The sequence below is a fragment of the Canis lupus genome, chromosome 20, assembly GCF_003254725.2.
Source record: "Canis lupus dingo isolate Sandy chromosome 20, ASM325472v2, whole genome shotgun sequence".
NCBI classification, from domain to species: domain Eukaryota; kingdom Metazoa; phylum Chordata; class Mammalia; order Carnivora; family Canidae; genus Canis; species Canis lupus.
The window spans coordinates 19,828,306-19,835,337 of NC_064262.1; positions in this window are offsets into that span (position 1 = coordinate 19,828,306).

The window sequence follows — 7,032 nt, forward strand, 5'->3', positions numbered from 1 at the left end:
AATTTCATCTTCTGGGAGCTATTACTGCTCCATGCTGCAAATGAGGAAATGAAGGCTCAGAGAAGTTCAATGACTTGCCCAGTTTTCCAAAGTTAGAAAATTCTGGATGGCTTGGAACTGAACTTGTGTTGTAGTTCCTGGTCCAATGTCCTTGTCCTCATACCACACCATGCCGACAAGCCTCAAAGACACCACATGCCTCCTTATTTTCCAGGGCAAATGTGGATTAGAAAGCAATGGTAGTGTAGGAGATCTCATCTTTATTTGGAAACAAAAAAACCAAAAAACAACTATTACACAGGTAATCCATGCTCATTGTGAAAAAAATTACAAAATAAATTTTTTTTAAAAAAGAAAAGACATTCCTCTATAATTCTACCCACCCAAACCTACACTGTTAAAATCTTAGTGTATTCCTGTAAGAACAAAGGAAATGGTTTAAAGTACATTGCATTAATGGCATCTCCAGGGCAAACTGTGAAGGAAATCCCATCCTCAAGCTTCACCTGAGGGGAGAAAGGATGTGAAATGTGAAAGTCATGAGTGCAGTGGGCTGTGTATGTGTGTGTGTATGTGCTTGTGTGCACACATGTATACATGCCTAGTACTTCTCTGCCCAGACCAAGAGAGGGCTTGGCATGTCAGCAATTAGCCAAGTTGGCAGGGAATTTATTACAACTTAATAGAGAAGTGTCTCTTCAAGCGAGAGGCAGAGCAGCTGTGACTCCAGGTGATACAAGTGGCCTGCCCTCTAGTTTGATTCAAGTTCCTATAGGCAGGGGAAGATTGATTAATTTTAATTCGAGGGATGGAGTCCTTGCGTGGTCCTAGGGCACTGCGAGATTCCCCTCATCATTTTTCATACACATGAAATGTCTTATACGTGACTATCTCCCCAGTTCCTCCCCCAGGCAGAAGGTGAGCCCCAGAGAGGAGGTCTCATCTGCCTTGCTCACCTGTGTCTAACTTCCAGCACCTGTCTCACTGTCTGGCAGGTTATACTACTCGAAACATGTTTGGGGTGACTACTGCAGAATCAGGGGTTATGCACAAGATAGCTGCTAAGGGCATCCATACGTTGTATGTAGAAGGAACTAGACCCTTAATTGTTTCGACAATCAGATTCCTCTGAAAGAGTTACCAAGTCCCAGGCACCTGTAACTCAGGAGGACGCCTACATGAGGAAACAGAAGAGCCAGGTCCATGTCTTTTCTTCCATGAACCGCAAGAAGCATTCCGATGTATCGTGCACTTGTTTGTCTCAAACTTGAAAGATTGAAGGAAATTGACTCAACTTCATCACCCTCATTTGGTCTCGGCATCTAAAGACTTCTCCCTTCAAGTACATTGTCTAGGAGGCAGTAGGGGGCAGGGTTGTGAGCAACAGGCTTAGAGTCTAATGAACCAGGAATCAAATGCCAGGTCATCTACCTTCCAGCTGTGTGAGCTGCGAGAGTTTTGTTGACCTCTCTGAACTTCATTTTCTTCATCTGTGAATTGGGAATATTAAATGTGCAGTGTTGCGCTGCTTAAATGAGGTAAAAGTGAAAGTTGCTAGTGTAGCGCTTTGGCACATCGTGTCTTAAGAATATATATATATATATATATAAAATTTCCCTTGGGGAAAATCTTTAACCTTGAAAGTCTAAAAGTAGTGCCAGCTATGCAGCCCCCAAGGTATTTGCATGAGGAGTGATAAATTGATAAATTCTGTCCATGGATGGCTGCCCACTGAACAGTGTCTCTGTTCACTGATATAGAACCATCTCCCTGTGAGATTAGGAGATTCTAGAGCACAACTCCAGGCAATGAGGCAGAGGGGCCCGCCCAGGAGTCCCAGGAACACATTCCCAGCACCAGGCAGGACCAGTCAAGGCTGGAAAGGATACCTGCATCCTAACGAAGTATGTGCACAGGCTGACCCTAAAGGGGGTCTTTTTTCTTCTGCTTTGGATGGGCCAGAGAGGTCCCTTCCCAGCCAAGAGTCCAGGTTTTTTGGGCTGAAGTAGAAATCCTAGAAAGACCAAGGTTCCACATGATAATCCAAGGACCGGGACACTAGGGAATCGATTAAGCATGTCCCCTGTGGCTCCTCTACCTGTCTCCTGTTGGGCTCCTTTCCTCCCTTGTGGCGTCTTTCTTGTCAGAGGGGCTTTTGGTGCTTCAAGCTCTCTCACTATGGCAACTTCTTTCCCCATCAAAACTTATCCATACCTGGACCAACTCTCTGAACCTAGTTGTTTTGACAATAGGACTCATATGAAAGAGTTATGGGGGTCATCGTTTGCAATATGTGACAACTTACATCAACTAGGTGCTTCTTGAAGATACTGCCTGCATTTTCTGGGCTGTAGGACTAGAAATCGTGCCCATTCTGCCTCCAGGATCTTCTGTCTTTCCATGATGTCTGGGGTAGTGGTCATAAAGTTTCAGTATTTATTATCTCTGATCTATACCAATCGCCTGGCTCCATTTTATGAATGAGAAATCTAAGATTTTGAAGGCAAAATTACTTCTCCCAAGTCTCAGGACCTGGGAGAGTGGGGGTGGGAGACAATTCTCTTGACCTCTTTCTATCTGCTTGTGCCTAATTCTAGAATCTTTCCATTCAAAATGTGAGCTGTAGACCAGCAGCATCAGTGTCACCTGGGAGTTTGTTAAAAATGCAGAATCTCAAATCCAACCTGAGACCTATTGAAATGGAATCTCCATTTTCACAAGATCCCCAGTTGATTCATATGCTGTTTAGAATTGGAAAAGCACTGGTTTAGAACTCACATTTCCCCCCCACCCCACCCCCTTGGCCCCATCTCCTTTCTCATCATTATTTCAACCCCAAGAGTCTGTGAACCTCTGAGACTGAATTTAGCACAATCTCAACATACAATGTTCAAGAGTCCTGGTGTCATTATATACAGCACAATTTTCTGGTGGAAGAACTTTCTTCCCGGTTTTCTGGTATTTTTTTTTCCTTTGTTTAAAGTTATAAAAGAAAAGCCTCATTAATGGAGTTCTTTTTAGAATGGGCAGGAGAATCCACCACCTTGAACTTCTAGCAGGAAAGGTATGATAGACACTTAATAAATAATCATAACTGGGTGGTGATATGTATGTGAAAGCACTTACCAAATTATTAAGCAGTGCACAAATGTTACTGATTATAATTTCCAGGCTGTAGGATCACAGAATGAGATCCTTCATGAGCCCATTCAGAGTGAAAATGTTTCTCAAGAATATAATGTGAAACTTAAAGATGTTGTTTTTTTTAAAGATTTTATTTTTTTATTCATGAGAAATCCAGAGAGAGAGAGAGGCAGAGACACAGGCAGAGGGAGAACCAGGCCTCCTGCAGGGAGCCCCATGTGGGTCTCCATCCCAGGTCCGGGGGATCATGCCCTAAGCAGAAGGCAGATGCTCAACCGCTGAGCCACCCAGACATCCCGAAACTTAAAGGTTTTAAATTATTCTCACTTTATAGACATGTAAGTCACCAGAATAGTGGTTGTGAACTCTGGTTATGCATCCAAATAACTTGGGGAGCTTTATTTAGGAGTTTTATTTTAGAAATAGGTAAGCCTGGGCTTGGCCCTTGATTCTATTTCTTGAGGTCTTGAGGGTCTGGGCTGGGCAATGGTTTATTTTTAAACACTCCCAGGTGATTCTAATACACAGTGAGCTTGGAGAACCACTGAAGTGGAAAGTTGTTAGTTCCAGGTTTATAGTAAATGAATGTGAGTGAGCATTTTATCCATATTTATGATATGGCTAAAGTCCAAATTTTCTAATTTCTGAATCTTAATGATGATCAAATCACCAGGAGATACCTTACCCACCAAACTGAAATACTACTGGCTGCCAATTCCAAACAGTATTAACTTGATAACGACAAGTTTGTTTGCCCTTCAGTCTCTTACCATTTAATGTGGGCCAGCTAACATTCATGGCTCCAAGAACTGACCTAAATTCTGACAGCATATTTGTGTACAGGCTTGTACTTCGGTGTCAACACTGAATTCTCAAATTCCATATGGTTTTTACTCTGGTGATTAGACATCTTGACAACACGGGTTTGAAAGAATATTGATGAGGATCTAGCAGACTGAAGTTCTAGGCAATGTTCTTTCTTGGAGTTGTCTGATGTTGGGTCAGTTTCCTGCTGTGAAAAATGAGGGTGTTGGACCAGCAGTTATTGAATCTGGCTGACCGTCAGATTCACCTGGAGGGCTTTGCAAAACCACAGATTTCAAGGCCCCAGAGCTACCAGTTGAAACTTCTGGAGTGTTTGTATATGTCTGTGTGGGGAAGAGTGGGAGGCAGGGTTGGGAAGCAGGATTTTTTTTTAAGATGTATTTATTTTAGAGAGGGGGGAGGAGCAGAGGGACAGAATCTTTACGCAGATTCCACGCTGAGCTCGATGCAGGGATCCGGAAGCAGGGCTCGATCTCAGGACCGTGAGATCATGACCTGAGCTAAAATCACAAGTCAGTCACTTAACTGACTGAGCCACACAGGTGCCCCTAGAAAGCAGGATTTTTAAAAGAATCCTAAAATTGATTGGGAAATTAACTGTGTTTGTGATCCATTGGACAAGATAAGCTCCTACATCCTTCTCCACTCTAGGAATCTATGACGTTAGACCTAGTTGGTTAAATTCCTTTGTCCGGAGAAGCTGGTCTAGGGGCAGGGCCTGGCCAGAGGGCTGGGTCTACCGAAGGATAAAACAGAAAACGGAACACTCACAAAAGAACTGTCATCTTTGCCTCCTGCACGTGTCTCAAGATTCTGTGTTCATATGGCCTCTGCTCGTTTTTTGGTCACTTATATTGCTAAATGTCGAATGGTCATCTTATCACATTACCTTTAAAAAGGGTTGAAAAGGTACTTTTGGGGACTAATGTTCTTAGAATAGTTTTCCTCACTTTTCCTACTACCTACCTCACCTCGCTACTGCTCTGAGTTTTACTGTGCAAGAGAATTATTTCTGGGATACTTGTTTAAAATACAGGTTCTGGGGCCACCTGGGTGGCTCAGTGGGTAGAGCATGTGATTCTGTCTGATCTTGGAGTCATAAGTTCCAGCCCCACACTAGGCCTAGAGCTTACTTAAAACAAAACAAAACAAAACAAAATGTAGCCTTTCTCAGGCTCTTTGATGATAAAGACATCCTGAATCCGTCAACAAATGAATGGGTAAAATGTGATCTAGCCATACAATGCAATAATACTCAGCCATAAAAAGAAGTAAAGTACTGATAACATGCTGCAACATGGATAAGTCTTGAAAACATTTTACTAAGTGGAAGAATTCAGATACAAAAGGCCACATAGTGTACGATTCCATTAATACAAAATGTCCAGAATAGGGGAATCCATAGAGACAGAACCTTGATCAGTGGTTGCCAGGAGTTTGGAGGGAGAGAGGAATGTGGAATGAGTGCTAATGGATAGAGGTTTCTCTAAGAGTGATGAAATGTTCTCAGAAAGTGGTGATAGTTGTGTAACTTTGTGAATATATTAAAAATCATTAAATTATATACTTTAAAAGGGTGAGTTTTTTGGCATATGAATTATATCTTTAAGAAGAGAAACAGGGGCATCTGGCTGGCTCAATCCATAGAACACACAACTATTTATCTCAGGGTTGTGAGTTTGAGCCCCAGGTTGGGTGTAGAGATTACTTAAAAAACAAAATATTTTTTTAAAAATACAAAAAAAAAAAAAAAAAAAAGAAAAAAGAAAGAAAAGAAAGAAAGAAAGAAAGAAAGAAAGAAAGAAAGAAAGAAAGAAAGAAAGAAAGAAAATAACCTAGGCAGTTGTTTAAAAAAAGCAGATTCCTAAACCCTACCCAAGACTGATGAGTTAGCACCTCTAGGGAAGAACCTAAGAATCTGATTTTAATAAATGCCCTATGTGATCCTTCTCATAAGGGAAGTTTAAGAAAAGTTCCTTGGTACACTGAAGGCCTGACCCATCCTCTGCATGGACTCTTGGCACTCCATCTGTGGTTGGCAGCCTCTAAGGTGGTCCTCATGATCCCTGCCTCCTAGTATTCTGCTCCCCTTGAGTGTGGACTGGGTTTGTTGACTCACTTATAATGATTACAATACAAAAAAAGTGATGGATATTACTTTCAATATTAGGTTTTGAAAAGATCATGGCTTCCATCCAAAGAATATATACAAATGGCCAATAGCATATGAAAAGACCCTTAATGTCACTCATCAGTAGAGAAATGCAAATCAAAACCATAGTGAGATAATCACCTCACACCCATTAGGATGGCCACTATGAAACAAAACAAAACAATGGAAAATAATGTGTTGGTGATGATATGGAGAAATTAGAACACATCTGTACTCAGATGTGCTGCTATGGAAAACAGTATGGAGGGTCCTCACATATTAAAAATAGAAATACCAACTGATCCAGCAATCCTACTTTTGAGTATATACCCAAAGGAATTGGAAGCAGGATCTTAAAGAGATATTTGCACACCCATGTTTACTGCAGCACTATTCATAATAGCTAAGGGGTGGAAGCAACTCAAATGCCCATTGACAGATGAATGGATAAAGATAAAGAAATGTGCTGTAATGCATATGATGGGATATTATTTGGCCTTAAAAAAGAAGGCAATCCTATTACATACTATAACATGGATGAACTGGAAGACATCATACTTCGTGAAATAACCCAGTCGCCAAAAGAAAAATACTGTATGATTCCACTTAATGCGAGGCACATAGAGTAATCAGATTCACAGAGAGCGAAAGTTGAATGGGGGTTGCCAGGGGTGGAGGGGAATGAGGAGTTGTTCAACGAGTATAGAGTGCTGGTTTTGCAAGATGGAAAAGTTCTGGAAATCTGAGTACAATGTGAATATATTTAACCCTACGGAACTGTGCACTTAAAAATGGTTAAGATGGTTAAAAAAAAAAAAAATCATAGGGGTGCCTGGGTGACTCAATCAGTTAAGTGTCTCGACTCTTGATTTTGACTCAGCTCATGATCTTGGGGTTGTGGGATTGAGCCC